The sequence below is a fragment of the Triticum aestivum genome, chromosome 2A (assembly GCF_018294505.1).
Source record: "Triticum aestivum cultivar Chinese Spring chromosome 2A, IWGSC CS RefSeq v2.1, whole genome shotgun sequence".
In the NCBI taxonomy this organism is placed as follows: Eukaryota; Viridiplantae; Streptophyta; class Magnoliopsida; order Poales; family Poaceae; genus Triticum; species Triticum aestivum.
The window spans coordinates 455,817,247-455,829,038 of NC_057797.1; positions in this window are offsets into that span (position 1 = coordinate 455,817,247).

Genomic DNA, 11,792 nt, shown 5'->3' on the forward strand with positions numbered 1-11,792 from the left:
TGTGAAGCGGTACTTGAACCATTGTTCTGCCTAATAGCGTCGAATCCATTGGATTCGGGTCTTGCGCTGACCATAATTCTCTTCAGGATCTGTTTTATACATTTCTACCAGTTCATCAGGCAGATCTTTTGATGTTCCTCCACGTCGTTGTCTGCCCCCCTTTCTTGCTGCTGTTTCTGAAGCCATAAACTTTAACTTGAAAGGCTTCAAGACGTTCAAAGGCTTCAAATGCTTTTTCTTGCTGGACCAACAGGAACTGGCTTCAGGAGAATTTATGTGATGCTGTAAGAATTCTGCAAATAAATGCAGACTATGAGAACCAAAGGATTCTCCCACGGACATGTACCTATGACAGCATTAAGGTGCGAGGGAAGGGGAAGAGGTCATATGCATTCTCAGAAGATTTTGAAGATAAATCAGTTTAGAAGACATTGACCTCATCGTGCGAAGACATTCACTCATAAAAAAGAAGTTGGTTCCAGATTTGTACGAACCCACAGATCAGTACAAGTGAGGAATCTAACTACTTCATGAAGCACAAGTGAATATACTAGGCATGTTATGAGATGCAGATTGAAAGATCTAATTTGTGTGAAGAGAAACTTCGTATGGTAGAAAGTGACAGAACCATGAGATCAACCGGGGCTGTAAAAAGAAGTTTTATTTTACCACACTTGGAACTGCTAGACGGAGTGGGAGATGATGCCGAGCAGTTCAATCCTCCGTTCCCTAACTTGGCGACGGAAGACACCTACGGCAACGGCGGAGAGGACGATGTCCGCGATCAGCGTGAAGATGGCGTCGGAGAGGTTGCGGCAGCGAAGCACTTCGTCGCCGGCGTCGTCGAGAGCTAGCGGTGGCGCTAGGGTTCGTGCGAGGGTGGAAGAAGGAGATAATGACCGCGGTAAGTGTGAATTTATAGGCTCAGGGGTGGCACTGTGCTATTACACAGGTGCCCCTGGCGATTCGCATCTGAGGAACGCGTGGTCAGTTTGCGAAAGTTTGGGGTTTGTTCCACGTCCCACGCACGGCTGGATTGTCGGGCGGTCGTTCCTGCTTCTCCGGATTTTATGTGGAGGAATGAGCATTAAAAACGGACTTTATGAGTATGCAAAGCAATAAATGAAGATGTATATGTTATCACACTTATGTTACTACCCACTATCAAGGTAGTAACATATGTTGGGGAACATAGTGATGTCTACTACACAACCTTCTTCTTGGAGACATTGTTGGGCCTCCAAGTGCAGGGGTTTGTAGGACAGTAGCAAATTTCCCTCAAGTGGATGACCTAAGGTTTATCAATCTGTGGGAGGCGTAGGATGAAGATGGTCTCTCTCAGATAACCCTACAACCAAATAGCAAAGAATCTCTTGTGTCCCCAACACACCCAATACAATGGTATGTTGTATAGGTGCACTAGTTCGACGAAGAGATGGTGATACAAGTGCAATATGGATGATATATATAGGTTTTTGTAATCTGAAAATATAAAAACAGCAAGGTAACTAATGATAAAAGTGAGCGAAAATTGTATTGCAATGCGTTGAAACAAGGTCTAGGGTTCATACTTCCACTAGTGCAAGTTCTCTCAACAATAATAACATAATTGGATCATATAACAATCCCTCAACATGCAACAAAGAGTCACTCCAAAGTCACTAATAGCGGAGAACAAACAAAGAGATTATTGTAGGGTACGAAACCACCTCAAAGTTATCCTTTCTGATCGATCTATTCAAGAGTCTGTAGTAAAATAACATGAAGCTATTCTTTCCGTTCAATCTATCATAGAGTTCGTACTAGCATAACACCTTACGACACAAATAAACCAAAACCCTAATGTCACCTAGATACTCCAATGTCACCTCAAATATCCGTGGGTATAATTATACGATATGCATCACACAATCTCAGATTCATCTATTCAACCAACACAAAGAACTTCAAAGAGAGCCCCAAAGTTTCTACCGGAGAATCAAGACGAAAACGTGTGCCAACCCCTATGCATAAGTTCACAAGGTCACATAACTCACAAGTTGATCACCAAAACATACATCAAGTGGATCATGTGAATATCCCATTGTCACCACAGATAATCACATGCAAGATATACATCAGGTGTTCTCAAATCCTTAAAGACTCAATCTGATAAGATAACTTCAAAGGGAAAACTCAACTCATCACAAGGAGATAGAGGGGGAGAAACATCATAAGATCCAACTATAATAGCAAAGCTCGTGGTACATCAAGATCGTGCCGAATCAAGAACACGAGAGAGAGAGATCAAACACACAGCTACTGGTACATACCCTCAGCCCCGAAGGTGAACTACTCCCTCCTCGTCATGGAGAGCGCCGGGATGATGAAGATGGCCACCGGAGAGGGATTCCCCCCTCCGGCAGGGTGCCGAAATGGGTCTAGATTGGTTTTCGGTGGCTACAGAGGCTTGCGGCGGTGGAACTCCCAATCTAGGTTATTTTCTGGAGGTTTTTGTATTTATAAGAATTTTTGGCATAGGTTTCACGTCAGGGGGGTCTCTAAGTCATCCACGAGATAGGGGCCCACGCCCAGGGGGGTAGGGCGCGCCCCTCACCCTTGTGGATGGCTCGGGACTCTTCTGGCCCAACCCTTATACTCCGGGGGCTTCTTTTGGTCCATCAAAAATCCACAAAAATTGGCAGGTCAATTGGACTCCATTTGGTATTCCTTTTCTGTAAAACTCAAAAACAAGGAAAAACAGAACTGGCACTGGGCTCTAGGTTAATATGTTAGTCCCAAAAATCATATAAAATAGCATATAAATGCATATAAAACATCCAAGGTTGGTAATATAATACCATGGAAAAATAAAAAATTATAGATACGTTGGAGACGTATCAAGCATCCCCAAGCTTAATTCCTGCTCGTCCTCAAGTAGGCAAATGATAAAAACGGAATTTTTGATGTGGGATTCTACCTAACATGTTTATCCATGTAATTCTCTTTATTGTGGCAAGAATATTCAGATCCGAAAGATTCAAGACAAAAGTTTAATATTGACATAAAAATAATAATACTTCAAGCATACTAACAAAGCAATCATGTCTTCTCAAAATAACATGACCAAAGAAAGCTATCCCTACAAAATCATATAGTCAGGCTATGCTCTATCTTCATCACACAAAATATTTAAATCATGCACAACCCCGATGACAAGCCAATCAATTGTTTCATACTTTTGATGTTCTCACACCTTTTCAACTTTCACGCAATACATGAGCGTGAGCCATGGACATAGCACTATAGGTGGAATAGAATGGTGGTTGTGGAGAAGACAAAAAGGAGAAGATAGTCTCACATCAACCAGGCGTATCAATGGGCTATGGAGATGCCCATCAATAGATATCAATGTGAGTGAGTAGGGATTGCCATGCAACGGATGCACTAGAGCTATAAGTGTATGAAAGCTCGAAAAGAAACTAAGTGGGTGTGCATCCAACTCGCTTGCTCACGAAGACCTAGGGCATTTTGAGGAAGCCCATCATTGGAATATACAATCCAAGTTCTATAATGAAATATTCCCACTAGTATATGGAAGTGACAACATAGGAGACTCTCTATCATGAAGACCATGGTGCTACTTTGAAGCACAAGTGTGGTAAAAGGATAGTAGCATTGCCCCTTCTCTCTTTTTATTTTATTTTTTGTCTGGAGTCTCATCCCGACTTGTGGGGGAATCATAGTCTCCATCATCCTTTCCTCACATGGGACAATGCTCTAATAATGATGACCATCACACTTTTATTTACTTACAACTCAAGAATTACAACTCGATACTTCGAACAAAATATGACTCTATATGAGTGCCTCCAGCGGTGTACCGGGATGTGCAATGACTCGTGAGTGACATGTATGAAAGAATTATGAACGGTGGCTTTGCCACAAATATGATGTCAACTACATGATCATGCAAAGCAATATGACAATGATGAAGCGTGTCATAATAAACGGAATGGTGGAAAGTTGCATGGCAATATATCTCAGAATGGCTATGGAAATGCCAAAATAGGTTGGTATGGTGGCTGTTTTGAGGAAGTTATATGGTGGGTGTATTATACCGACGAAAGGTGCGTGATATTAGAGAGGCTAGCAATGGTGGAAGGGTGAGAGTGCGTACAATCCATGGACTCAACATTAGTCATAAAGAACAAACATACTTATTGCAAAAATCTATTAGTTATCGAAACGAAGTACTACGCGCATGCTCCTAGGGGGATATATTGGTAGGAAAATACCATCGCTCGTCCCCAACCACTCATAAGGAAGACAATCAAAAAATAAATCATGCTCCGACTTCATCACATAACGGTTCACCATACGTGCATGCTACGGGAATCATAAAATTTATCACAAGTATTTCTCAAATTCACAACTACTCACTAGCATGACTCTAATATCACCATCTTCATATCTCAAAACAATCATAAGGAACCAGACTTCTCATAGTATTCAATGCACTTTATATGAAAGTTTTTATTATATCCCTCTTGGATGCCCATCATATTATGACTAATTTTATAATCAGAGCAAATTACCATGCTGTTCTAAAAGACTCTCAAAATAATATAAGTTAAGCATGAGAGTTCATCTATTTCTTCAAAATAAAACAACTGTCGTGCTCTAAAAAGATATAAGTGAAGCACTAGAGCAAATGACAAACTACTCCAAAAGATATAAGTGAAGATCAATCAGTAGTCGAATAATTATGTAACTATATGAAGACTCTCTAACATTTAAGAATTTCAGATCTTGGTATTTTATTCAAACAGCAAGAAAAACAAAAGAAAACAAAATGGTCCAAGCAAAACACATATCATGTGGTGAATAGAAATATAGCTCCAAGTAAAGTTACCGATGAACGAAGACGAAAGAGGGGATGCCATCTGGGGCATCCCCAAGATTAGGCCCTTGGTTGTCCTTGAATATTACCTTGGGGTGCCTTGGGCATCCCAAAGCTTAGGCTCTTGCCACTCCTTATTCCATAGTCCATCGAATCTTTACCCAAAACTTGAAAACTTCACAACACAAAACTTAACAGAAAACTCGTAAGCTCCGTTAGTATAAGAAAATAAATCACCACTTGGGTACTGTTTTGAACTCATTATAAATTCATATTGGTTTAATATATGCTGTATTCCAACTTATCTATGGTTCATACCCTCCGATACTACTCATAGATTCATCAAAATAAGCAAACAACACATAGAAAACAGAATCTGTCAAAAACAGAACAGTCTGTAGTCATCTGTATCATTCGAATACTTATGTCACTCCAAAAATTCTGAAATAAATTGGTGTACCTGAGGAATTTGTCTATTAATCATCTTCATAAAGAATCAAACTAAACTCATTCTCCAGTATAAAAGGTAGCTAATCTCGTGAGCGCAAAAGTTTCTGTTTTTTACAACAAGATCGCAAAGACTTCACCCAAGTCTTCCCAAAGGTTCTACTTGGCACAAACACTAATTGAAACATAAAACCACATCTAAACAGAGTCTAGATGAATTATTTATTTCTAAACAGGAGCAAAAAGCAAAGAACAAAAATAAAATTGGGTTGCCTCCCAACAAGCGCTATCGTTTAATGCCCCTAGCTAGGCATGATGATTTCAAAGGTGCTCACATAAAAGATAGGAATTGAATCCTAAAGAGATCATCATGAAGAATATTACTAGCACATTCAATTCTAACCCAAATCCTATGCATAGGGATTTTGTGAGCAAACAATTTATGGGAACAAGAATCAACTAGCATAGGAAAGCAAAACAAGCATAACTTCAATATTTTAAGCACATAGAGAGGAAACTTGATATTATTGCAATTCCTAAGAGCATATATTCCTCCCTCATAATAATTTTCAGTAGCATCATGAATGAATTCAATAATATAACCATCACATAAAGCATTCTTTTCATGATCTACAAGCATAGATTTTTTATTACTCTCCACATAAGCAAATTTCTTCTCATGAATAGTAGTGGGAGCAAACTCAACAAAATAATTATCATGTGAGGCATAATCCAATTGAAAATTAAAATAATGATGACAAGTTTCATGGTTATCATTATTATTTATAGCATACATGTCATCACAATAATCATCATAGATAGCAACTTAGTTCTCATAATCAATTGGAACCTGTTCTGAAATAGTGGATTCATCACTAAATAAAGTCATGAACTCTCCAAATCTACTTTCATCAATATAATCATCATAAACAGGAGGCATGCTATCATCATAATAAATTTTCTAATCAAAACTTGGGGGGACAAAAAATATCATCTTCATCAAACATAGCTTCCCCAAGCTTGTGGCTTTGCATATCATTAGCATCATGGATATTCAAGGAATTCATACTAACAACATTGCAATCATGCTCATCATTCAAATATTTAGTGCCAAACATTCTAATACATTCTTCTTCTAACACTTTGGCACAATTATCGGAATCCTTATTTTCATGGAAGACATTAAAAAGATGAAGCATATGAGGCAACCTTAATTCCATTTTTTTGTAGTTTTCTTTTATAGACTAAACTAGTGATAAAACAAGAAACAAAAAGATTCGATTGCAAGATCTAAAGATATACATTCAAGCGCTAACCTCCCCGGCAACAGCGCCAGAAAAGAGCTTGATGCCTACTACACAACCTTCTTCTTGTAGACGTTGTTGGGCCTCCAAGTGGAGAGGTTTGTAGGACAGTAGCAAATTTCCCTCAAGTGGATGACCTAAGGTTTATCTATCCGTGGGAGGCGTAGGATGAAGATGGTCTCTCTCAGATAACCCTACAACCAAATAGCAAAGAATCTATTGTGTCCCCAACACACCCAATACAATGGTAAGTTGTATAGGTGCACTAGTTTGACGAAGAGATGGTGATACAAGTGCAATATGGATGATAGATATAGGTTTTTGTAATCTGAAAATATAAAAACAACAAGGTAACTAATGATAAAAGTGAGCGAAAACGGTATAGCAATGCATTGAAACAAGGTCTAGGGTTCATACTTCCACTAGTGCAAGTTCTCTCAACAATAATAACATAATTGGATCATATAACAATCCCTCAACATGCAACAAAGAGTCACTCCAAAGTCATTAATAGTGGAGAACAAACAAAGAGATTATTGTAGGGTACGAAACCACCTCAAAGTTATCCTTTCTGATCGATCTATTCAAGAGTCTGTAGTAAAATAACATGAAGCTATTCTTTCCATTCAATCTATCATAGAGTTCGTACTAGAATAACACCTTAAGACACAAATCAACCAAAACCCTAATGTCACCTAGATACTCCAATGTCACCTCAAGTATCCGTGGGTATGATTATACGATATGCATCACAGATTAATCTATTCAACCAACACAAAGAACTTCAAAGAGTGCCCCAAAGTTTCTATTAGAGAGTCAAGACGAAAACGTGTGCCAACACCTATGCATAAGTTCACAAGGTCACAGAACTCGCAAGTTGATCACCAAAACATACATCAAGTGGACCATGTGAATATCCCATTGTCAACACAGATAAGCACATGCAAGACATACATCAAGTGTTCTCAAATCCTTAAAGACTCAATCCGTTAAGATAACTTGAAAGGAAAACTCAATTCATCACAAGGAGATAGAGGGGGAGAAACACCATAAGATCCAACTATAATAGCAACGCTCGCGGTACATCAAGATCATGTCGAATCAAGAAAACGAGAGAGAGAGAGAGATCAAACACATAGCTACTGGTACATACCCTCAGCCTCGAAGGTGAACTACTCCCTCCTCGTCATGGAGAGCGCCGGGATGATGAAGATGGCCACTGAAGAGGGGTCCCCCCTCCGGCAGGGTGCCAGAATGGGTCTAGATTGGTTTTCGGTGGCTACAGAGGCTTGCGGCGGCGGAACTCCCGATCTAGGTTATTTTCTGGAGGTTTCTGTATTTATAGGAATTTTTGGCGTAGGTTTCACATCAGGGGGGTCTCCGAGTCATCCACGAGATAGGTCCCCATGCCCAGGGGGTAGGGCGCGCCCCCCACCCTCGTGGATGGCTCGGGACTCTTATGGCCCAACTCTTTTACTCCGGGGGCTTCTTTTGGTCCATAAAAAATCCACAAAAATTGGCAGGTCAATTGGACTCCGTTTGGTATTCCTTTTCTGTAAAACTCAAAAACAAGGAAAAAACAAAACTGACACTAGGCTCTAGGTTAATTGGTTAGTCCCAAAATCATATAAAATAGCATATAAATGCATATAAAACATCCAAGGTTGGTAATATAATAGCATGGAACAATAAAAAATTATAGATACGTTGGAGACGTATCACACAGTATTTCAAAAAATTTCCTATGGTCACGCAAGATCTATATAGGAGATGCATAGCAATGGGAGGGGGAGAGTATGTCTACGTACCCTCGTAGACCGAAAGCGGAAGCGTTATGAAACGCGGTTGATGTAGTCAAACGTCTTCGCGATCCAACCGATCAAGTACCGAATGCACGACACCTCCATGATCCGCACACGTTCAACTCGGTGACGTTCCTCATACTTTTGATCTAGCTGAGGCCGAGGGAGAGTTTCGTCAGCACGACGGTGTGATGATGGTGATGATGATGTTTCCGACGCAGGGCTTCGCCTATGCACTACAACGATATGACCGAGGTGGAATTCTGTGGAGGGGGCACCGCACACGGCTAAACAATCAACTTGTGTGTTCTAGGGTGCCCTCTGCCCCCGTATATAAAGGAGCAAGGGGGAGGCTGTCCGGCCCTCATAGGCGTGCCAAGGGGGGAGGAATCCTCCTCCTAGTAGGAGTAGGACTCCCCCCTTTCCTAGTCCTACTAGGAGAAGAAGGAAGGAGGGGGAAAGAGAAGGAAGGAGGGGGCACCGCCCATCCCCCTAGTCCAATTCGGACTAGGCCCATGGGGGAGGGGGGGGGGGTGGCCAGCCCTTGGCAGCCCCTCTCTCTCCCCCTAGGCCCAATAAGGCCCATTACTTCTTTGGTGGTTCCGATAACCCTTTCGGCACTCTGATATATATCCGGTGACCCATGGAACTCATCCGGTGTCCGAATATAGTCATCCAATATATCAATCTTTATGTCTCTACCATTTCGAGACTTCTTGTCATGTCCGTGATCACATCTGGGACTCTAAACTACCTTCGGTGTATCAAATCACATAAACTCATAATACCGATCGCCATCGAACGTTAAGCGTGCGGACCCTACGGGTTCAAGAACTATGTAGACACGACCGAGACTCATCTCCAGTCAATAACCAATAGCGGGACCTTGATGCTCATATTGGCTCCTACATATTCTACGAAGATCTTTATCTGTCAAACCACATAAAAACATACATTGTTCCCTTTGTCATCGGTATGTTACTTGCCCGAGATTCGATCATCGGTATCTCAATACCTAGTTCAATCTCATTACCGACAACTCTATTTACTCATTCTATAATGCATCATCCCACAACTAACTCATTATTCATATTGCTTGCAAGGCTTATAGGGATGTGCATTACCGAGAGGGCCTAGAGATACCTCTCCGACAATCGGAGTGACAAATCCTAATCTCGATCTATGCCAACTCAACAAACACCATTGGAGACACCTATAGAGCATCTTTATAGTCACCCACTTACATTGTGAAGTTTGATAACACACTAAGTGTTCCTCCAGTATTCGGGAGTTGCATAATCTCATAGTCATAGGAACATGGATAAGTTATGGAGAAAGCAATAGAAATAAACTAAACGATCATAGTGCTAAGCTAACGGATGGGTCTTGTCCATCACATCATTCTCTAATGATGTGATCCCGTTCATCAAATGATAATACATGTCTATGGCTAGGAAACTTAACCATCTTTGATTAACGAGCTAGTCAAGTAGAGGCATACTAGGGGCACTCTGTTTGTCTATGTATTCACACATGTACTAAGTTTCCGGTTAATACAATTCTAGCATGAATAATAAAAATTTATCATGATATAAGGAAATATGAATAACAACTTTATTATTGCCTCTAGGGCATATTTCCTTCAGTCTCCCACTTGCACTAGAGTCAATAATCTAGTTCACATCGTCATGTGATTTCACACCAATAGTTCACATCTTTATGTGATTAGTTCACATCTTCATGTGACTAATACCCAAAGGGTTTACTAGAGTCAATAATCTAGTTCACATCGCTATGTGATTAACACCCAAAGAGTGATCATGTTTTGCTTGTGAGAGAAGTTTAGTCTACGGGTCTGCAACATTCAGATCCGTATGTATTTTGCAAATTTCTATGTCTACAATGCTCTACATGGAGCTACTCTAGCTAATTGATCCCATTTTCAATATGTATCTAGATCGATACTTAGAGTCATCTAGATCGGTGTAAAAAGCTTGCATCGACGCAACTCTTTACGACAAACTCTTTTATCACCTCCATAACCGATAATTATTTCCTTAGTCCTCTAAGGATAATTTTGACTGCTGTCCAGTGATTTACTCCTAGATCACTATTGTACTTCCTTGCCAAAATCATGCTAAGGTATACAATAGGTCTGGTACACAACATAGCATACTTTATAGAACCTATGACTGAGGCATAGGGAATGACTTTCCATTCTCTTCCTATTTTCTTCCGTGGCCGGGTTTTGAGAACCTTACAACTCAGGCAAGAACTCCTTCTTTGACTGATCTATTTTGAACTCCTTCAAAATCTTATCAAGGTATGTACTCATCGAAAGTCTTATCAAGCGTCTTGATCTATCTTTATAGATCTTGATGCCCAATATGTAAGTAGCTTCACCGAGATCTTTCATTGAAAAATCCTTATTCAAGTATCCTTTTATGCTATTCAGAAATTCAGTATCATTTCCGATCAACAATATGTCATCTACATATAATATCAGAAATGCTATAGAGCTCCCACTCACTTTCTTGTAAATACAGGCTTCTTCAAAAGTCTGTATAAAACTATATACTTTTGATCAACTCATCAAAGCATATATTCCAACTCCGAGATGCTTGCACCAGTCCATAGATGGATCTCTGGAGCTTGCACACTTTGTTAGCACCTTTAGGATTGACAAAACCTTCTGGTTGCATCATATACAACTCTTCTTTAATAAATCCATTATGAAATTTAGTTTTGATATCCATTTGCCAGATTTCATAAAATGCGGCAACTGCTAACATGATTCAGACAGACTTTTAAGCATCGATACGAGTGAGAAAATCTCATCGTAGTCAACACCTTGAACTTGCTAAAACCTTTTTGCGACAATTCGAGCTTTGTAGATAGTAACACTACTATCAGCGTCTGTCTTCCTCTTGAAGATCCATTTATTCTGAATGGCTCACCGATCAACGGGCAAGTCAATCAAAGTCCATACTTTGTTCTCATACATGGATCCCATCTCAGATTTCATGGCCTTAAGCCATTTCGTGGAATCTGTGCTCATCATCGCTTCCTCATAGTTCGTAGGTTTGTCATGGTCTAGTAACATGACTTCCAGAACATGATTACCATACCACTCTGGTGCGGAACATACTCTGGTTGACCTACGAGGTTCGGTAGTAACTTCATCTGAAGTTTCATGATCATCATCTATCGGTGTACAAAAGTAGGGGATCTCCTTTTGCACCCCTTTACTTGTGCACGGGCAGTCAGAGCCGCGCCCATGGCCGCACTGAGCAGGGCAGAGGAGGGATGTCGGAGCGCAAGACAGCCAAAGCAATGCCAAGACCAGGGGCGCAAAGA